This window comes from Microtus oregoni, unplaced genomic scaffold (genome assembly GCF_018167655.1).
Source record: "Microtus oregoni isolate MIOR12 unplaced genomic scaffold, Mior012 000015F_ref0000493, whole genome shotgun sequence".
Lineage (NCBI taxonomy): Eukaryota > Metazoa > Chordata > Mammalia > Rodentia > Cricetidae > Microtus > Microtus oregoni.
Window position 1 is genome coordinate 40,631,786 of NW_024543074.1, and position 23,362 is coordinate 40,655,147.

Genomic DNA, 23,362 nt, shown 5'->3' on the forward strand with positions numbered 1-23,362 from the left:
CCGAGTCCTAGACTAGCTTGGCATATACTGTGAGATACTGTTACCCAACAAAACAAAACAAAACACGTAGAGGCTAAGGGATGTAGTCAGCGGTGGAGAGCTTGCTTAGCATTCATGAAGCCTTAGTTCAGTCCTCAGTACTCCAAGGAAACAAATACACGAGCTTAGACTTAGAAACGGATTTAGTTTTTAAAGATGTATTTAATTTTTAATTATGTATATATGCGGCTGACTGTGTGTGGGTATGTCTGCAGGAGGCCAGAAGAGGGCATCGGGGCCCCTGGAGCTGGAGCTACCGGCAGTTGTGAGCCGCTAGACACAGGTGTTAGGAACTGAATGTAGGTCCTCTACAAGACCGGTGGACACTCTTAACTGCTAAGCCATCTCTCCAGACCCAATATATGCATTTATATCTAAAATATTAGCATTCCAACATGTAATCAATGCAAAATTAATTATGGCATTTTACATTTTTTTTTCTCCCACACAGGGTTTCCCTGCGTAGCCTTGGCTGTCCTGTCTTACTCTATAGACCAGGCTGCTCTCTGGAACTCACAGAGATCCACTGGCCTCTGTCTCCCGAGTGCTGGGATTAAAGGCACAGGCCACTACTGCCTGGTGGTATTTTACTCTTTTTTTGGATTAAGTCTTTAAATTCTTGGGTTCATGTCAACTCAAACCCCTTCCCAGTGCTCTAGAACTGCAGGGGACTGGCTAATGGCTACATCCAGGGCAGAGCCTCAGAAGTGAGTGTTAGGCTGGGCAGTGGTGGTACACACCTTTAATCCCAGCACTTGGGAGGCAGAGGCAGGCGGATTCCTGTGAGTTCCAGATCAGCCTGGCCTACAGAGTGAGTTCCAGGACAGCCCCACAAAGAAACCTTGTCTTGAAAAACAAAACCAACAACAGAAAAGAAGTGACGGGATGATGGACTCCTGCTTTTACAAGAGCTCTGGGGACTGGAAATCAGGTTGTCATGCTCGCATAGCTAGCGCTTCATCCACTGCGCCATCTCCTAGCTCCCAACACACAACTCTTAAATGACGCCGATCATGCGATTATGTAAAAGAACACGCCAAGACTTTCAACTCGAGGGTGCTTGGATGTTTCCATCACACTGCACATCCAGAGGTGTGTTTCTAAAAGTTGAGATCTTTTTCTTTCTTTTTTTCTGGTTTGCAATCATCTTCTGATAATCCACCCCCCCCCCGGGGGGGCTTCCAGAATGTCCCCTCGCCACAAGAGATGAAGACAAAGGGAAGGAGCGCAGTGAGGACGTAGGCCAGCTGGAGAGGCTGGCACAGTGTCTAGAAATCCCTTTACACAGCAAATTGCAAACGGATGTGGGCGTGCCTGGAGCGACTGTGTCTGGAACCCATGTGCCCTCAGTCAACATTCCAAAGGAATCGATCACGGTCCCAACTGCCACTCACTCGCTCATCCAAATGGAATTTTAATCTTTGTTTAATCACCATTTAGTGTGTCTGGCACCCTCTGAAGAGAGAACAGCGAAACAAAGCCAACTGCATTCTGCTGGAGAAGAAAGATTGGTCAAAGCACACAGTCCAATCCCGAGACTGCAGAATTGGCAGTGCCTGCCAGCGAGGGCCTGGCCCAGCTGACTAGGGCCCTCAAAACCACAGGAGGGTCGTGGGGTTCATCCACGTCTCAGGATGCATTAGGGGAGACTTTACTGCAGATGCTGGGGTGATTCTCTAGACTCCCAACCCTTCAGATTTTGCTTTGATGCCAAACATTAAGTTTAATAGATTCTAATAGCTCTTGTGGTAGTTTGAATGTAAATTGGCCCCCATAAGCTCACAGGGAGTGGTACTATTAGGAGGTGTGGCTTTGTTGGAGGAAGTGTGTCACTGGGGAGGTGGGCTTTGAGGTCTCATATATGCTCAAGCCGTGCCTAGTATCTCTGATCATTTCCTATTGCCTGTTGGTCAAAATGTAGGATTCTCAGCTCTTTCTTGAGCATCCTGTCTACCTGCACGCTACCATGTCGCACAATGATGCTAATGGATTAAACCTTTGAAAATGTAAGCCACCCTTTATAAGAGTTACTGGTCATGCGGTCTTTTCACAGCAATAGAAACCTTAACTAAGACAGCCCTCGTATGTGCATGCATGACACACAGACATAGACACACACAGATGCACACATGCACACACACACACACACACACATACAGTATTCCCTTCAAGGTCAGAGTGGACCAGATAGAACCTTTATTTAGCCAAATTCACAGAGTTGCTTTATACCGGGTGTGGAGTCTGAATGAGAATGGCCCCCATTGGCTCATATGTCTGAATGCACAGTCCCCATTTCGTGGAACTCTCTGGGAGGTATGACTTTCTTGGAATAGGTGTACCCTTGTGGGAAGAGATGTCTCACTGGGGTGGGCTTTGAGGTTTCAAAATCCCACATCAAACTCAGTGTCTCTGCCTGCAGACCAGGATGTAAAGCTTCCAGGCGGTGTTCTAGCGCCATGTTGGTCTGCTTCCCACATGGTGACCATGGACTAACCCTCTGAGACTATTAGCAAGCTCTCTTTTTTAAAAGAGCTGCTGTGGTCATGGTGTCTCTTCACAGCAATAGAAGACCCAGGAGATACACCTCTGGGGGGGGGGTCTGAGAGGCAAAGAAGCTTAACTGAGGAAGGAAAGAACACCCTGAGTGTGGCTAGCACCACCCCTGCGGTTTAGGGTCCCCAACTGGATAAAGGGAGAATGAACGCGCATCAGCATCCATCTCTCTCTGCTTCCTGACTGTGACCCCCGCCCGTGCTCTCACACTCACTCAGCTCCTGCTGCTGTGCCATCCCAGACATGATGGACCACAACCTTCCTTAAACCATTAATGAATACAAATCCTCCCTGGGGGCTGGGGAGATGGTTCAATGGTTGAGAGCACTAGCTGCCCTTTCAAAGGACCTGGTTTTTATTGCCACAGGAACGAGACATGTACGTCATACACTGCCTACATGCAAACGCCCCCACATGCTAAAAAACAAAACAGCATCTTTCTTCTGTAAGTTGCTTCTGATGATGTATGTTGTCATAGCAATGAAAAAGTATTTATACATATAGCTAAATAAGACAGTTCACAGGCTCAACAAAACATGATGATATAAGAAATAACACACACAACTGTAAGTGTATTGCCTTAAAGAGCACAGATAAAATTTATAGATATTTAGAAGAGTCAAAATTAACATCCCCTTCCCCCAGACGACTGGGTAAGGATTCCTACAGAAGAGTGTGTGTGTGTGTGTGTGTGTGTGTGTGTGTTTGTGTGTGCAAAAATGGGCAGCCTTAAAGGGCACAGATAAAATCTATAGATATTTAGAAGAGTCAAAATTAACATCCCTTTCCCCCAGACGACTGGGTAAGGATTCCTACAGAAGAGTGTGTGTGTGTGTGTGTGTGTGTGTGTGTGTTTGTGTGTGCAAAGATGGGAAGGGATCTGCCTGAGAGCAGTGCAGGTGGAATCCAACTGGAGGGGATGCATGAACCAAGAAATGGAGGCTTGAAGGTGACAGACAGATTTACTTAAGGGCAAAAGCCCAGCCTGGCAGGAATAAATAAGGTTCAAAAGGCAGACAAGAGCCACACAGTAGGAGGAAGTCTGGACCAGTGCTTGGCAGGTGGGAACGACAGACGGTCTCTGAGCAAGGAGTGAGTCTGAGCAGAGCTCGGGAATAAAGCGCTGAAGCCCACACACTTTGATCTGTTTTCTCCTCCTCTTCCTCCTATGAGAGACACGGGGATGGAGATGACTTTGTTCTCAGCTAGAGGAAATGTTTCCTTTTCCAAACGGAGGACCCAGAGGACCGCTCTTATTCTCACAAGTAAGAATCAAGTGAGTTTGACTACCCCAGACTCCATCTGACTTGCTGTTTGGAGAAAATGTGTTTGTTTTGTTTTTTATTTTAACCAGAACGAAATGGTGCGAGAATATAACTGAATCTCACTAGCGCCATCCGCCAGAGATTCTCAGAATCTAGTACCAAGTGGGAGCTGAGAGGCCATTTCCTGGATACCCTTAGCATCCCGCTGGTCCAGGAGGAAAGCCTCATGCAAGCTGCCCTGGCATTCCAGAGTATCTTCGGGGCTCCATACCTCACGTTCCTCTGAGCACCCATCTGATGATGTGCCTGTCTCCCCAAACTGGGAGCTCCCAAAAAGCAGGTCTAATTCTCACTGATGAAGGAATGGGAAGATATGCCTTTGTTTTATTTTTTTCTGGATGGAGGGAAGGTCACGTAGGGATTAGACGTGCCTAACATAGTCACAAGGATTTAATGCCATAAAGGGCTCTGAGGATTAACTCTATCCTCTGATTAAATGGTTTCAGGTCAGTTTAATGGGCTGCACAACTCTAGAGGGAGAGGGCTCCCCTCAGCCTAAGGTGATTTCTAGTTTAAGCCACAGGCTTTGAACTCTCACACCTGCCTCCTTCATTGCTAGTCAGCTTCCCGTCTGTATCTTACCCCTTGAGGCTGGTGGCAGAGGGTCTGTCTGTCTTTCCTCTGGGGTTGCTTTCATTTTCATGTAGAAGTACCAGACATTTTAGCTCTTGCATGCATACACACGCACGCATGCACAGACATACACACACCTTTCCATGCCTTTCTACAAGAGAAAAACTCCTATCTTGCTTGATTCATTCAAATCTAGTCTTGACTTTCCTTCTTGTTATTGTTTGGTTGGCTGTTTTTGTTTGTTGTTGTTTTTTCCTCCCTATAATGTAGTGCTGACCTGGAACTTGCTCTGTAGACTAGACTGGCCTTGGATTCACAGAGACCTGCCAGCCTCTGTCTCCTGAGTGCTGGGATTAAAGGCGTGCACCACCATGCTTGATGCAAAAGTTTCTTAAAAAATAAGGCACAGTGTAAATTTTGCCGAACTGGAATTCATTTCAACCGTATGTTTGTTCTTCAAGGTACAAGATGTGGACTAGAATATATCTGCAAAGTGCAACGGCTGAAGGGCTCATATTCAGAGTGCACAAAGACCGGTCAGAACTCCAGGCAATGAACCTTAGGGAACTAGGCCTCAACCTATCACCAAGCGTCCTTTACTACTTAGCAGGATAGTGTAACTGGGTAAACAGAAGGCGAGTGTTGGCAGGACGTGGGTGGAGAAACTGGAGCCCACGGAGTGTTGTTGAGAATGCCGGTGGGAGGACCGCTATTGCGGACAAGGTCAGAGGTTTCTCAAAAGGTTAAACGGCCATCACGTGACCCCATGATGCCTCACCTAAAGTTACAGATGGAAGAGACAAAGGCCTGGGACCCGGGTGTTCAGTGCAGCATTGGTCATAAGGGTTAGAAAACACAACTCATCCATCAGTATAAATAAGCCACGGCCCAGACACACAGTGGCACACTACTGAGCTTTGGAAGGGATAGACATTTGATAGCTACTTCACCATAGACCCTGAAAACAGTAATACATAGTGAGATAAGCCAGGCACAGAGGGATGTGTACTCCGCGATGCTACTTTTCTAACTACCGAGGAGATAAATTCAGTAAAAGAGAGACTAGAGTATTACTGTGGAGTGAAGAGAGGGAGGAGGGGCCGCTGCGGGAAGGTGGGGGCGTGGAGGTAACAGCACTGGGAATGTATTTAAAGCCAAGAGTTACATACTTGTGAATGGATGGGATTTAAATGTTATGTCACCCCCTTTTCTGCACCCCAGTTTTTGACACTGGCATATCCACACGCTACAGTATATGCCAACACAGTAAGGGTTCTTTGAGGACCGGGAAATAGCTCAGTGGGTAAAGTGGCTGCCTTGCAAACAGGGAGACCAGAGTTCAAGCCACAGAAGCCACATAAAAAAATCCACTGTGTCCCAAGCTTGTAACTCCAACACTGGGGAGGCACAATTGGCGAGTCCCTGGTGCTCACTGGCTCACTACGAGATCCTTTGGGAGGCCGCCTCAAAAGAGCAATATGCACAGTGCCTGAGGAATACCACCCAAGGCTGGCTCTGGCCTCCACACTCATGCACGCCTCCATCCCATGTGCACACTTGCCTTTACACATCCACACACACATGCACACATGAAATACTCTCTGAAGTCCCAGAGAAAGAAAGTTGCTTGTTTATTTATTACAGCATTTCAAAAATTTATCTGAATAGAAGTCCCACCCACCCCAACACTCCCCCCCCCCCGCCTCCAGCCTCTGAGTAGTGATTAATATAGCCAGGGAGGAAATTTAGGGGCCTCATTTTTTTTCTGCTAATAATTGCAGACTTCGTGAGAAAGAACACAGCATGGCTCCTCCCCACACAATGCGCAACTGGGGTTTTTATTCTGCTTTGTTTCCTCAGAGCACTCGGATGCCAAGGGTAGTGGCATGCGCCTGTAACGGGAGGCCAGCCAGGGCTATGTGTTGAGACTTTAGCTTAGGAAAGCGAAACACAACAAAGACCAAGGAAAAGTTCGTAGACACAAAACGTCCACAGTAAATCTCAGCAACTTGGCAGGAGGAAAAAAATAAGTTTATGGTAACAATTTTATAAGTACCTATAGCTGTATCCTTAACCATCCTTCCACCCACTGATCCATCGATCCAACCATCTGTCCATCCCTCCATCCATCCGTCCATCCAATACATATTCATTGTGCAACTACTTTTTGTTAGCAAACAGTTTTATTTATTTATTTTTAAAAGCAATGTTTTCTGTCTACGATACAGGTCAGATCTGAAAATCATTCTCGTCTGGAAACTTCTGCCGGGTTGTTGTAGCAAAAGCATAAATTCTTCTCTAAGAATGGTTCTGGGTGGAGTTGGCAGAGGGGTCCAGGGCTAAGCAGGCACTGAAGGACAAGTGGAATGGGAGTAGATGGGGTACTACCTAAGAAAAAGAAATGAGGTTGTCCCACAAGCCTGGTGTGTATGACCCATTAACAGACAATGTCACAGGCCAGGCGGTAGTGGCGCAAGTCTTTAATCCCAGCACTCAGGAAGCAGAGGGAGGTGGATCTCTGTGAGCTTGAAGCCAGCCTGGTCTACAGAGGGAGTTCCAGGACAGACAGGGCTACACAGAGAAACCCTGTCTCAAAACTCTGCCCTCCTCCCCTGCAAAAAAAAGCAAAAACAAGAAAAAAAGGACAACATCGTATTTACAAACAGTTTTTCAAGTGCCTATTTCACCAGACCCTTGAATTAGACGGAGGCATTGGAAGTTCTTTAATTCTAGAGAATTTAGTTAGAGCGAACACATTATTGTAGCCTGGCTGGAAGTGGCTCTAATCTTCCATCTCTTTCTATATCTACCTCTCAATGTCCTTGCAATGAGATGGCATATGGCTCCTTCCGCTAAAACTGTCACTTCCCCATTTCTGGAAGCTGGACTGGCTTCTTTGGCTGCTTTGGCCAAAACGATGGGGGCAGAATGAGGTTTGAACCAAACGAAGCTCCAGAGACTCGCACTCTTTCTCACACACACACACACACACACACACACACACACACACACACACACTTTCTCTGCCTGACCCAAGACACTGGAAACCTGTGAGAGGCAAACGGAACACGAGACATTGGATGGCTATCCTTTGTGATCAACGTGGGATTGGAATCACATAGGAGACACCCTCTGGGTGGGGTGGAGGGCAGCAAGGGCTCTAACTGCTGAGCTACCTCTCCAGTTCCAGGCCATCACGTTTTAGGGCACTGTGCTGAGTGCCAATAGTAACTGGAGCAAGTGTGGGGCGTGCACCATACAAAGTTCAAAACATGAGCCTGCTCCACATCTGTCCAACAGCAGTGCACCACCCGCGCTCATGGTGTCAGGACATCAGAAGGCCCTTTCCCAGTCCCTACATCTGTCTCATGAGCTGGGTGTCAGCAGATCACCCTTTGGGAGGTGTTGCAGAAACATCCCTGGGCCGCGCCCATCCTTCTTACTCAGCTCCATGTGGTCACGGGTTCCTGTTAGATTTCCTAGTTATAAGAGGGCCCTGGAGAACATTTACAAACTCCACAAACTGCCCAAAACCAGAGAGAGCTGAGGCTGAACGCCCGGCTTGCTCCCTTTATACATGGTCCGGTGCTGGTCCCAAGGGATGAAAAGACATGTTTAGGGTCAGTTGCTGGATTTGTTTCTTTTCATTTCATTTCTTTATCTTGTATAAGTTTCCTTCCTGCTGATGTGGTAAAAATACCCAGGCTTCAAAGAGGTCAGAGAACAGTTTGTGGGAGTCAGTTCTCTCTCATGCGGGCTCCAGGTGTCAAACTCCCTAGCAACCTACTTCCTCCAACTAGGCTTCCACCTCCCAAGGTTCCACCATCTCCCGACATAGGACCACTGTCTGGGGAACAATGTTCCAACCCGTGAGACTGCCAGGGGCATTTTACATACAAACCACGATGCCAATGCACCAGCCTTAGAGAAGCATCCAGAAGTGACTGCTTCCCCACAGCCGAAGATTGTGAGTGACACTTAGCTGGTGCCAGCTACCAATTCTTGCAAGGGAAGGAGGTCTGTGGCTACAGTGGGGGTCCGCAGCCTATCCTCAGAGCTGGAGCACTCCTGCTTCCGAAATGAGTACAGGCCAGGTACAGAGACAAAGAGGCAAACAGGTCTGAAAGAAATCACTGAAACCGGTTGTTTTCTAAGTGTGCAATAGATACGAGGAGACGCTGTGGCCAGGAGGTGGGGCCTCCCAGCATGCGGGGCTCTGGCTTCCTCTCTGGAACACACTAATTAGGCTTTCGTGTAAGATTATGCGGAAAGCTGTTTTGACGATTTAAAAGAAAGCCTGAAAACCAGTGGTCTGATCCAAACCCTTCATTGCATTTTTTTTTTGAAAGTCAAACCCTGTAATTTGATTTGCAATTATAGAAATAATAAAGACCAACTGTGAAAGAGTCAAATAAGAAAGAGTCCAAAAAGCACACAGTAGAAAATAAATCTCTCCGTTCCTAGGACCCAGTGTCATGCCCTACGAATGACTCCTCTCTTGTGGACGCTTCCAGAATCGATAGTGAGCAAACAGTCCCAGAGCTCCGCATCAGAGAGCACTCAGCCAGGTTCCGTGTCTTTCTGCTAGATTCTATGCTCCTGGCCTCTCTCTTTCCCCCTTCTAACTGCTGAAGCTGTCAGCATTTCCACAGACCACCCACTGTCACCCCAAGCCACCAGCAGCAGCACCACAGCCCATGCGCAAAGCTTCCTGCTAGCCTCAAATACAGAACAGGAACAGGAGGGCCTCCCGTCCTGTCCGGGAGACCCTGTCTCCCTGTAGACTGTTTGATGGTGGGGAAGTGACCAGAATTAGGCTCTCTGAATTCTCAGCAGCTGCACTGGCCTAGTTCAGGCCCAAAGCAAGATGCTGTAAAGCTCTCAGGAAGCGGTCTGCACCAAAGGAGAAGCTAGATGCAACGTCCTGCACTGCTAGGGACATCTTCAGACCCCTGGCCCTGAGAGCCAGCCGCTTCCTGTGCCTGGCTGCTCCTCTCTGCAGGGCTGGCATAGGCATCATTCTCCTAGCTCTGGGCCACACCCATGCCTCCTGTGCCTCAGTTGTTCTCCTTGGTCTCCCTACCAGCCTTTCTACCTTTCTACCTTTCTACCTCCTCAAATTCAGAAGGAGATGAAGCAGGATAGCTTTCTCCCCCACAGGACTAGCATTTCTGGGCTATGCACCAGGATCTGGGCAGAGCCAAGCCTAAGGGCAGAATTATTTATTAACATTCCCTGATTCAGAGAGAGGGGGCGGAGTTGGAAGGGATAGCTGGCTTAGGAACAGGGACCTGGCCAACCCAAGGCTCACGGCCCTCACTCAGTTACTTTTGATTCCATGGCCTTTGATATCATATCTGTCTCTTACACTGACATACTGTGGTCCTGAAGGAGACGGTCCCCAACAAACAACCCCGGGAGACTCCTGCTCCCCAGCCCTACTGCATGCACCTTTAAAGTGGCGCGCTTATAAAATCCAGGCAGAGAGAGACGCCAGGATGGACCAGTGTTCCCAGAACAGAACAATAGGACTAGCATTTATTGAACTTAATAATTTTAAAAGCTCCTTTAAAAATCCTTCAATGGCGGGGCTGGAGAGATGGCTCAGAGGGTAAGAGCACTGACTGTTCTTCCAGAGGTCCTGAGTTCAGTTCCCAGCAACCACATGGTGGCTCACAACCATCTGTAATGAGATCTGGTGCTCTCTTCTGGCCAGCAAGCATACATACAGACAGAACACTGTATACATGATAAATAAATATTTAAAAAAAAAGTCCTTCAATGACTTCCCATCGCTCTTAAAATGAAGCCAAATGCTTCACTGGGTTTAGACAATTCTGCAACGTCGTCCCCTGGGTCCTAGAGCTCTAGGGGGCTTCTAATGTCTCTCAAATAACACCTCGCTCTCTCCTACTGTGAGACCTTTGTATACAGTTCCTCTATCACAGACTCCGGTCACACCAGCCCCTGTTCCAACTCCACACTGCATCTCAGATGCCAGTTCCTCTGGGAAATCTTCCTCCAACTTCTCAGTCTAGGCTGCTCCTGGCACAGCTTGATCCTGACATCGGAGCTCTACAACCTAGGGCAGGCTTACTTGCTGTGACTGCTTAAGGAATACATTTCTGCCTGGATCACACACTTCAGAAGGACGGGGCAGCATCTGCTCTGGTTCGCACTAACACTCGACTGACGACGCTCAGCAACATGCCAGGCATTGTGCGAGTTTTCAAGAAATGCCAGCTGGATAGACTAATTAAACGGATGAGGGAGCGCTTACAATACACGGGTCCTCGGGACTCCTTCTCAGTGCTTCGGCCCATTTTACATTCAGGACAACCCCAAGGGGAGGATGGAAGTATTTTCAAGGTCACAGACCATAGCTGAATACATTTTACCAGTGATGCCAGATAACTTGTCTAATCCCAGCACTGGGGAGGCGGAGGCAGGAGAATCTCTATGAGTTCAAGGTCAGCCTGCTCTGTATAGCAAATGCCAGGCCAGTAAGTGGTACATAGTGAAACTGTGTCTCAAAAACAAAAAACCAACCAACCAACCAACCAAACAAACAAAGAGCCTTAAATAATTTGCTCAATACTACAGATATAGTAATGACTTGAACCCAGGTTTGCATGATCGTAAGGCTAGAAATTATGTTTTTGTTAGAGATGGTTCAGCAATTAAGAACACTGGCTGCTCTTCCAGAGATCCTAAGTTCAATCCCAGCAACCACCTAGTGTCTCGTAAACATCTGTAATGGGATCTGATGCCCTCTTCTAGCACTAGGCATACATGCAGCCAGAACACTGTATACATAAATACATACAAACAAACATAAATAACTCTTTTAAAGATTGCTTTAAAATTACTTATTTTCTCTCTCTCTCCCCCCCCATGTGTGTGTGTGTATGTGGGTGTGTGTGTGTGTGTGAGTGTGTGTGTATGCGTGTGTGTGTGTATGCGTGTGTGTGAGTGTGTGTGTGTGTGAGTGTGTGAGTGTGTGTATGCATGTGTGTGTATGTGTGTGTGTGTCATGGCATTGTATGCTGAGGTTAGAGAACAGCTTCCAGGCGTCATTTTTCTCCATCCACCACGTAGGTTCATGGGATTGAATTCAGGGTGTCAGTCTGAACCACCCCACTGTCCTAGCTCTTTACCTTGTAAACTTGAACCCAGTTAGCAGCAGAGGACATCTCAAACATCTACTGGTTCGCCCTGCTTTAGCATCCAAACTTAAAGGGGGCGTGACCTTTAAGGGGAGTCTTTTCTTCCATAAACCCGATCTGGGTCTCAGAAACGGACATCTCATACTCCTTACAGCTTTTTATACACTGATTCTTAGTAGGTCTTCGAGAATCCCATCTCCTCCTCGCCTCTCTTCTCTGTGCTCGGGTGGGTGCTCTTGAGACTGAGGCTAGAGAGCACTCTGGATGTCACGTGAGAAATCCGAGGAGATCCAAGGAGATCCGACAGAGACCAGTGCTTATCTATCATCTTGCCTAATATCGCCAACAGGAATGTAATCCAATCCAGGGATGGGGAGATGGTTCAGCACTTATGAATGCTTGCTGCTCTTCCAGGGACACAGGTTCAGTTCCCAAGTCAGGTGGCTCATAAGCTACCTCTAACTCTAGCTCCAAGGACGCAGACACAGGCACACACACACACACAGACATACACATATACACAGACACAAACACACACAATAGACACACACACAGTCACACACATACACAGACACACACACAAACACATACAGACATACACAAACAGACAGACAGACAGACACACACACAGAGAGAGAAAGAGGAAGAGAGAGAGAGAGAATTTTTTGGTTTTGTTTGCTTTGGTTCATTCTGTGTCTCAAGACAGGGTTTCTCTGTGTAGCCCTGGCTGTCCTAGAACTCACTTTGTAGACCAGGATGGCCTTAAACTCAAGAGATCTGCCTGTCTCTGTCTCCCAAGTGCTGGATTAAAGGTGAGTGCCATCACCACCCAGCTGACATATATAATTTTTAAAAAATAAAATCTTAAAAAAAATAACAGCTCCAAGTCTAAAATTGTATACCTTATACATAAAATTATATAGAATATGCTTCTCTGAATAGATTTTTACTAATAGACTCTAACATTCTCTCGCTTGCTTTATGAACCTAAGGAGAATCCCAAACCACACCTGAAATGTGCAACTGTTGAGACACACACCTGTGCTATCGTCTCCCCTCAAGTGATATCTGTAGCTCCTATACGGCATCCAGTCCAGAAAAGCACTGCTGAGTGGTGGGCCTCTCCAGCCTGCATTTCGGAAGTCCCGAGTTCATGTCTGGCTAAGGGCTTTGATGGCAGGGCCTGCTAACCGCATCACTGCCCCTAACACCGACCTTGCTAATAACCACCGAAGCTAACCCTCTCACCCCAGCCACCGTGTTATCAGGAATTCCTCGACTCTGTGCAAAAATGTTAATTTCATGCTTTGTAAACACATCTCTTGTAAAAGAACAGTCTGCCTACAGAAATTACTTTTGACATCTCCGAGATAATCTTCAGGGGAAAGGAAGAGGAAGTCCCCTGTCTGTCCGTTTCTGTCGCCCGCGCGGACACGAGCTCGTTTCTTTTATAAAAGAGGCACTGCCGTCGGGGTTCACTAAGGCGGCAAAGGAATAACTCCAGTCCCTGAAGACTGGCTTTGAATGAGGCTCAACTTCCTGAGGTGCATTGTTCATCTTCACAAGGTGCAAAGAGACTGGGAAAGCTGGCAACTTCCCAGGCTCCAGGCTAATCGGCTAACCTGTAAGCATCTAAGAGACAGGATTCTGAGAGGCCATCTGTCAGATACCCCAGACAGCTAGCAAAGGAAGAATGACCGCAACACAAGAGAGTCTGCCAGGCTCATACAGAAACTAACGGTGGAGCTGAGAACCCAACCCATGGGCCCGATTCTCTGATGAGGTTGGGGTGTTTCTCTGCAAGCTACAAGTCCTAAGACATACATAAAGAACCAAAGATTCTGTTAAAAGTAGAGAAGCACCGGACAGTGGTGGCACATGCCTTTAATTCCAGCACTCAGGAGGCAGAGGCAGGTGATCTCTGTGAGTTTGACGCCAGCCTGGTTTACAAGAGCTAGTTCCAAGACACCTAGGACTGTACGCAGAGAAACCCTATCTCAAACAAACAAACAAACAAATAAAAAAGTAGATGAAGCTAGGCATGGTGGTGCTTGGTTGTAATTCCAGGACTTGGCAGGTGAAGGCAGGAGGGTCAGGAGTTGAAGTTCATCCCCTGCTACCTAGTGAGTTCAAGACTTCAAGACCTGCCTGGGCTACATGAGATTCTTCCCTGTGCCAAGCAAAATAAACATACAAAATACATAAGACAAAAATAAAGGCGGGAGACCCAAGCCACCCCATTTCCTACAGTGCTGTGTGCTCTGACATCCGCCACACTGGACGAGGGCAAGAAAGCAGATGAGCCATCTAGTGGGATTCCTGAAGTACTCCATAGTCATCTGCTTGTCCAACCTGCTGCCACTATCCATCCTGCTGTCACCAGAGGAGACAGATAGCTTGGAGCAGGAGCATATTCTGAACATTTCATTAAAGGTGGCCGGGGGCTACTGAGCCTTGCTTTCATGATTATTTCAGACCTTATTTTCCACTCTGGGATTTGGATGTTTCAATCTGACTTTAACATAAAAGGCAGGTGTCTCTTTTCTCTTGTCTAAATGGTTTGAGGAAGCCTGATGCGATCAGAAGGAGCGTGTCATTGACCATGAACGCCTACACCAGGCACAGGTCTCAGCGACTCAGGGTTAGTATAAGGTTCTAATGTGCACAGTGGGTCAAGAGGAAGGGGGCTAAAGAGAAACAGAAGGCCAGCTTCCCTGGAAGCAAGAGTGTGCTTGTGCTTGTGCTCTTGCCTGAGCATGCGCCGCATGCATGGGGGTTTAAAATGATAGCCCTCAACCTGTCAATTTTCCCCACCTGTCAATCACGTGGCAAGGAAGAAGCACAAAGGGAAAAACAAAAATACCCTGCAGGAAAGTGAGAGGAAGGGAATACAGGACTTCCCTGCAATTGCATGTGAAATTTACAATTAACTCAAAGTAATACGAACCGTAATTAAGGAGCACTCCCGTAACTCCACCACCCAGTGTCTCTGTGAATGGCTTCACGCTCCTCTTTACTATCTTGTTTCCGTACCTGTGCCTGAAACCCAAGACCTAGAGGCCCAGAGGCAGCTTTCTTCACCTATCAGTTGTCATGAGACGGCCCGTTATTAAAGAACTTCGGAGGTATTGTCAGAGCGTGCTGCAGCCAACACACGGATGCACTTGTCCCCCTTAGACGGAGCATTCAATGTGGTTCCCATTTCCCACTATTAAAGTTTTTGCATGGGGCAGGGGGATGGCTCCTAAAGCTGCACAAGTGTAAGGAACAGAGTTCATTTCTCTAGCACGCATATAAAAAGCCCTCTGAGTGGTGATGGCCACCCTCCTGTAACTCCAGGGGCGGGGGGTGGGGAGTGAGTGGAGTGGGTGGCAGACAGAATTTCCAGGGCCAGCCTGCTAGGCAGACTAGCTGAATCGGTGAGCTTGGGGTTCAGTTGCTTCAATAAAGTAAAGAAGGCCAGCAAGCTGGATCAGTGGATAAAGGTGATTGCTGCCAAACCTGACAGCAGGAATTTGACCTCTGGGTCCCCAAAGGGAAGAACTAACTCCCACAGATTGTCTGTGTCCTCCGCCCAAGCATGGCATATGCATCGTTGCACAAAAGCACACACAATAAGTAAGTGTAATGTAAGAACTATCACAAGCCAGGACACAATAAACAGACACCTAAGTGAAGAGCGAGTGAGGAAAACGCCCAACACCAGGCCCTGGCCTCCACGCGCTGGTGCTCTTAACTGTTGGAGCCATCTTTCCAGCCCCGGGATCTGACTGAGAGACCACAGCTCAGGAAACAGACAGAAACCACTGCCGCTGGGGTATGAACAGCACGGGATGAGCCTAATCCCACACCACTGAAGGTGTGCGTTGTGAACTTAAAACCAAAACACTGTGAATTCATGACAAATCTGTACATCCAAAGACCAGCGGGCCCAGTGTTAAAACGGTTGTTGACAATATAAGCTTTGAAAATACTCCTGGTCACACTGCCCGGGTGGGTATGGCATGAATGGGCTTCCCTCGTGGCCTTGCCAATGTGCAGGGCTTCCTGTTGTAGCTCTGGGGTTTTGTTTTTGTTGGTTTGTTTTTGAGCCAGCATCTAATATATCCCAGGCCATTCTCAAACTCACTATGTAGCCAACGATACCCCTGAATTTTTCATCTTCCTGTCAGTATCTCATAGGCGATAAGATTGTAGACAGGCAGCGCCATGCCTGGTTTTATATGGGACTAAGGAATTGAATCCAGGGCCTTGTGCATGCCAGGCAAGCATTCTCCCAGCTGAGCCACATCCCCAGCCCTGGGTCTGACATCTGGATGATTAATTTTCCCATTCATTCTGGGAGACATCTGGTCAGATGCTTCATGAAAGGAAAGACCGCCTGGCAAAGTGCAGGGTTTGTTTTTGCTTTGTTTTTTTTTTTTTTCCATATTTAAGGCACAAGGACGCAAAACTAGAGACCAATTCCACAAGTCTCTAATGACCCCCAAGCAATGAAGAGAAAACATATAAGGGCCAGAGACCTTGCTCCTCAGAAACCATGCCTGCTGGATCTTTTGTGGGTTTTCCTGGAACAGGAAAGTTTGCTGGCTTGCTTCTAAAATGAGATCAGAGCCAGGGCTGTAAGGGTTGGCAGTGTGAGGGGTGACATCCCACCAGCTGCTCACGGGAGGTCAGACGCGAGTCCCCTCTGAGGGCTGGCACAGGGGCCCTAAGACTGAGTGGTGAGTTTCAGGCTTTCCCTAGAAACAGCTGGACGGGGGAGGGAGCCTGACCTGCTCTGAGACAGAATTCACTGCACTGGGGAAGGAAGGGACAAGAGTCCATTTATCCTTGTTTTAGACAAAGACTAAAGATGGGCGACAGCCAAGAGTCCTCTGACTTTTTTTCGGTCCCTTGGCATTCTAAAAATTCCAACTTGGTGCTTTGTGAAAATAGGACGCGCCTGCCTATGACTTCCAGCAAAGTCGACAGAGAGGGCAGAGGAGCACAAAGACCGTCATGGTGTCTCACTGCGACCGGTGTTTCACCGCGACCGCTCTTCACCTATGTAGACCGCTTTTGCTGACTCATGAGACGGTGTCAAGGCATTTGACCAACTGGGCTTCTTCGCACACACCCCTTAGCCGAAGATCACTTCCTTACATGTAGGGCCACATTCCTCTGCCCTGCCACATCCGTGGCATCCTATGTGTGCTGCATCAATATCCTTCCCTGTAGGTCCCCAGATTACTCTGTATTTTATTCTCTTTCCATTTTCATATGTGTGGGGGAGCACATATGTGTGCAGGTAAGCATGTGTGTGTGTATGTGTGCAGATAAACATGGGTGTGTGTGCAGATAAGCATGTGTGTGTGCAGATAAGCACATATGTGTGCAGGTAAGCAAGCATGTGTGCAGGTAAGCAAGCGTGTGTGCAGGTAAGCATGCGCGTGTGTGCAGCCCTGAAGTTGACATATCTTCCACCTTACCCACTGCAGTCTCCCAGACCAGGCTTAGATGCCACTGACCCACTTCCTGTCTAGAAGGGGTTCACTCGCCCTGGGCTTGTAATGTATATGGCAGTGTACGCTCTGGCTTCTTCACACAATGGAGGGACACCAGGAATCGGTGTGCTCACTGCGGCCTTCTGCTGCTTCTTCTTCTTTCTCTTTTTTTAAATTTATTTATTTGCATTTTATGTGCCTTGCTCTTTTGCCTGCATATATGTCTCTCTGAGGGCGTTGGATGTCCTGGAACAGGAGTTAGAGACAATTGTGAGCCGCCATGTGGGTGCTGGGGATTGAACCATCTCTCCAGCCCCTCAACAGCCTGTTTTCTTATACCTCCCAGGATCACTGACCTTTCCCAGAGACGGCATCACCCATAGTGGGCTGGACCCCCCTAAACTAATCATCAGTAAAGAAAATTCCCCATGGACATGCCCAAGGCCAGTACTATGGACACAAGTAAACAACTCCTCAGCTGACAGTCCCTTTTCCCAGATATGTCTGTGTTTGTATCAAAGTGACAAAACCAAGCAGTACAATGTCTCCCAGGAAGAGTCAACGCCTCTACTCTTCATCGGCTGAATGAGACTGTACAGCACGGACATGCTGCTCTGTACATCCGTTCATCAAGGCCACATGCGCGCCAAGGTCTGGTGTGGCTCTAGGTTCCTGATTCTCTGGGGTCTATTCTTAGGAGTAGAAATGCTGGGTCACATGACAACTCCACACTGAACCCTTTAACAGAGCTGCCAATGTCTCCAGGGCCCAGCTTCTCCACTTCCCTGCCAGCACTTGCTTTTGCCTGTCTCCAGTCAGCTTTGCTAGGCATTTCCCCTCAGAGTAAGATCCATCGTGGGGTTCTGCACAATGCTCCACTTTGGTTTCTGTAACTGGCTCAAATGCCACCCGTCTGTTGCCTGTAATGGAATGTGGAAAGAACAGAGGTGGGGCCTAGTGCACAGGAGGGGTTTGCTCTGGATCTGGCAGGCCCCACAAAGCACCTTTCTGTAGCCTATCATGCCAACAACTTGGATATTCTGGGGTGCAAACTCCAGGGATTGGTGCTGAGAAAATGACCTGTAGGTTCTAGACCACTGGGAAAAACTATCCTTATCTTAGGAGGGAGCCAAGGGAAGGACAGCAGACCAGACTGCGGGAAGCTGAAGGGATATGGGGGAGGGAGGGACTCAGAGTTTGGCATCTAAGTGGCCCTCAGTGATGTCTGCTTACTTCTGTTGCCTTAAGTGTGGGAGTTAACCAGGGACAGGGTGTAGCACAGAGAATAAAACCTCCACTCCCAGCATGCTAATGAGCTTGCACACGACCCCTCTCAGGCAGGAGCTAATGAAACACTTCCACAGCTTCTGCAGCAGCCAGAACTCAAGTACTTAAGCTGGAGGATAGAGATGGTTACCAGGAACCTAGTCCCGGCTCGGCCAGGCTTCTGGCATCACCAAGGAGGAGGCACGGTCTGGGCAGAGCGCTTCAGCTGATGTTCCCGCAGAGATCTCATACTTTCTTGTCCAAAGAAACATGGCAAGGAGGCAGAGCTGCTGCCACCAGCAACACAGCTAGCGGCTTCTCACTCACGGAGCACTGCCTGTTCTGCCTCTCTTATCCCCAAAGTGCTGAGCTAGTCCCACTTAATAGATGAAGGTTTTTGAGCTCCGTTAATGAATTAATTCCTGAACATTAATTACAGTGTATCTAGACAACTGCAAGACCGGGGCTCTAGACTGGGGGCTCTGGACCGGGAGCTCCACATGGGGCTGGGTGGGAAGGGATTCCTTTTGCATTTTCATAGAATGGAAGCTCAATGAAGCCTGAGCACAGGATGCTGAAGAAAGTGAGGAGTCCAGGTGGAGACCCTACCCTAGGCTAGTTATGTGACTTGGTGGGGAAGGTTACTCGCACAGGGTGAGGCTCTGCGGACCCCTGCTCTCTACAGCCAACCCAGACAGAGGAAGACACATGCCTAGGGTAGCAGGAATGAGACTTTACCTAGGCTTCTCTGCTTGGGAAGGGCATAGCACAGAGCTTCCTTCCCAGAGTCATTCCCTGAACGAGCCCAGTTTCAGGGAGAACTGCTTTCTGAGCAAGGTTCCGAGTAAGGGTGTTGTTGACCTATGGCAAGGGCCAGCTCTTCCTCGTGGGATCCTGTTCCTCCATTTGCGACTTAGGCTGCTCTACAGCTTAGGAGCCACTGTCTCTCTTCCTTTCCCTACCAAACAACAAGGTAGGCGTTGGAGAGTTTCCACGGTGTTCTGTAAGATCACAGGGGCAACACGAGGAGTTTCCCTGGACACAGCTGTTTAATCATGAGTGCCCCCCTCCCGAAACCTCACACTCGTGTGTAGTAACTCATTCCAACATGAGACAGCCTGTCCGGTCTACGCTTTCTCCAGAGGCTGATTCACAATACTTACCCCTTCTCTCTAGCCTGACATTCGCTTACAATCTATTACCAATTAATTAGACCATAACCGTTTCATACGTCGACTCTTGGTTGTGATCAGCATAGAAATTTACACATCTGGGGAGGTCACACGGAGGCTCACGAAGAAACTAAGGAATCCACTTAAAAGAGTGTTAAACTGTGCTGGCACCAGAGCACACAGCCAACAGAGGCTCCACATCGGAGAGGCCTGAAGGAGATGCTTTTGCCACTTCACTCCCCCCACCCCCCGAGACAGGCGCTTCTCAAAGTTATTTCCTGAGCCTAGAGTGGTTTTGACAATTTTCCGATTTGCTTAAAATGAGCGATGACGACATGTCATTAGAAGCATCTGCAGTCATTAACGGGGTTCATCCTGGATTCTGCCACTGTCTCGCAGGCAGAAGAGACAGGAGACTAATTAAATGAAGCAGGCTCAGCCGGGAGCCTGGCTTCCAGAGGCACAATCTCCCTTGCCAGGCGCAGGGCAGCTGCGTGGCTGAGCTAGCATCAGCCGCCTGGCCTAATCCTCCTTCCTCTGTGACAAGCATTCCGACGGTGTCCGGAATAATAATGTAATTACAGAGAGAAAACACCTCAGCCATGAAGGGCAAGGATTTGGAGCTGTTCAAACATGGGAACCGGAATCAAAGCCAGCAAAGGGTGGGATGTAGAAGAGAAGGTGTTAGATGTATTACCATCCCCCTTCCTTTTCCTCCCTCTCCATTTCTCTCTGTGCTGAAATAAATGTCGTCCCCTCATCCTCTGGGAATATGTTCTGAGACACCCCCCGTGGACACCCAAAACGGCAGACCTTCTCTGTAAGTGCTTTCTTCTGTACATATGACTCTGTGGTGAAGCTGAACTTAGGGACCTGGCAGTGCAAAAAGTTAATAACAACAGCCGGGTGGTGGTGGCACACACTTTTAAACCCAATACTTGGGAGGAAAAGGCAGGTGGATCTCCGAGTTCGAGGTCACCAGGGTCTACATATTGAGTTCCAGGACAGCCAGGACTAAACTAGAAAACCCCAACTCAAACATAACAAAACAAAACTACACAAAAGATTAATAACAACAATGAATTATAAAATGAAATAGTTATCTATAGGAAAGTTAGGTAGAATCAATGAACTGGAACTTTCCATTTTGTATCTCAGAAAGGGAAACCTCAGACTAGAGGAACTCGAAGGGGAAATAACTGCCTGAAGTAGTGGCATAAGGCCAGCTAATTCACAGTGACCTCTGCACATTTCCTGAAGTCCCCAAAGATCCTCTAAGGCGTTGCCCTCAAAGGGCACATTTTCTGTTTGTTTGCCATCTCTACAGTTGCTCCTTGGGTCTTGATACAAAACCCTCTCTGTGGTAAAGGGGAAGGATGCAGGTTTGATGGGCAGCAATCACGCTGCATGAATTTCATGTTCCATAGACAGCACAGGGACTGTGAGCAGAAAGTACAACAAACACTTGCTGATGGGTAAGAACTACGCTCCATGTTGTTGATATGAAGTCTAACTTGGCTCGTCTCGATTTGAAAGAGACCCATCCTGCAGGACACTCTGAATGTCTTACGCTCTAAGAACTTGTAAAAAAAAAAAAAAAAAAAAAAACCATAACCACTGAAAGTCAAAGCCACAAACCAGAGCTGTGGTCTGCAAGCAGCATTCCAGAGCACAGGGTTCATTTCTGCATACTTTGGGCAGGCGTGTAAAAGCTGTTATTCCAAAATGGAGGTAAAAAAAAAAAAGTTTCCACAAAACAGTAACATCTAACAAGCCAGAATCTTTTGGGAAAAACAACTGTCCTTCTGCGAAGGCTAATTTCACTTAGCAATCCCATTTCAGCACCAGAGCAAGTTCTGGATGGTTATGGACAGCAGACCACAATCCCTGCTTCTGCCTGGAGACGCCAGAATAGCAAGAAACGGACTCTTGACAGTGAGGGGCAGGCAGATCACTGCTCTCATGCCAAGAAGGTACAGGCAACCCACCTCCTCTTAAGTGACAAGAGCCATGGGTTGAAATGGTGAGCAGTTGGGTTGGCATCCCATTATCCGCTGGCCAAAGCGCCAAAGACTAACGCCCCACAGTGTGAGTCTACCCTGGACAAGTCACATGGCCTTGAATTGACCCCACAGGAAAAGCTGACTGATTTATGCAGCAGAATCTAAATGTATTCATTTAGCCTGATTTTTGGCTTCTTCTAGCAAAGTCCAAATGTTTCCTGGCATGAAGACTAGCTAGTGGTGAGGTAGGCCTGGAGGATCAAGCCTGTAATCTTAGCACTGGGGAGGCTGAGGCAGGTGACTTCCGGCAAAGCTGAGGCCAGCCTGGGCTACAGAATGAGTTCCAGAGCAGACTGCGCTGTAGTGTGAGACCTTGTCTCTCTTAGGTTTCATCTATAAAACTCCCTAGTTTTACATGACGCAAGCATGTTTACTTCATGTGAAAAGCATGGTCCCTCCAAACTCAGGTCTGGGGAAGAAGTCTGATGTCGCCTGTAGACACTCACACCAGACGGGTACTCAGTCTGGCTTCTAGAAGTGCGAGCGACATGGAAAACCCTTCGCTTGTGTTCATCGGATCAGCATATTGTTGGTGTGAAGAAGTGCTTTGGCCGGGCGGTGGTGGCGCACGCCTTTAAACCCAGCACTCGGGAGGCAGAGGCAGGTGGATCTCTGTGAGTTCAAGGCCAGCCTGGTCTACAAGAGCTAGTGCCAGGACAGGAACCAAAAAAAAGCTACGGAGAAACCCTGTCTCGAAAAATCAAAAAAAAAAAAAAAAAAAAAAAGTGCTTTAAGGGAGGCAAAAAAAAAAAAAAAAAAAACCCACAGCGTCAAACCTTGAAAACACAAACAAATCGATAAAGCCCGCTCAGGCGGAAGCCATTGTTCCCTAAGGATGGCAGGTGAGAGCAACTCTGCCTTTCTAGGATGCTGTGTGAAGATCCCAGGAGGCTGATGTGCGGGCCTGTTAGTCACATGTGGGCAGTAAAGCTGCTGCCTTTTCCCTCTCTATCCCGAAAAGTGTGAGTCTGCTGAACTTCCAATGGCCTTTTGTCTGGAGACCACCTAAGCTGCCCACAAAAGGTAGCCTGCTGCTTTGCATATTGCATGTTTTATTTTTTGTTCTAGGCTGGCCTCAGAACTCTCTCCGTGGGGTGATCCTGAGTTTCAGACCCATCTGCCCCTGCCTCCTTGAGCCCTAGGATGGTAGGCACGCATGGCTGCTCTCGCGGTGCTCAGGGCTCAGCGCACACTAGGCAAGCACTCTACCAGCTGAACTACTACATCTGAAGCCCTTTACACGACATTAAAATTCCCTATCTAGCCCCATTAGCAAACACCCAGGATCCTTGAAACACGCGCTTGTGGGGTTTTGTGGTATTTACTGAATATTAAAGTATCTGCTGTTTTAAATATAAAAGCAGGTGACTGCCCATCCAGCCTTCCTCTGTGCATTTTCTGGGTCCCGTACCCTGATCTTGGGGAACAGGTTTTCTCTGGCCCTTCACTTCTGAGCTTCCTCATTCGATTCCAGAGTAAGGGGGTCCCACCATCACATGATGGGGTGTATGGATAAAGGGCAGGGCAGAAAGAAGGTGCTGAGGTGGCCGGTTTTTTTGGTCACAAGCAGCAGGAGGGCAACTTCCGTTGCTTAAAGAGGACTTCTACATTTGCAAGTGGTCCGACATCTCTAAAGCAAGCAAGAAACACCAGGTCATGGTCACAGGGCCCACGTGGTGCTCATGATTGAAAATGCACCGAGTTCTCTGAAGACCTAAA

General features: G+C 48.1%; 1 protein-coding gene across 2 annotated transcripts in view; it reads right to left on the bottom strand.

The window, feature by feature from the left end:
* Galnt10 (polypeptide N-acetylgalactosaminyltransferase 10) overlaps positions 1 to 23,362 on the bottom strand; it is a 134,572-nt gene that overhangs the window by 68,872 nt on the left and 42,338 nt on the right. The window lies entirely within an intron of this gene.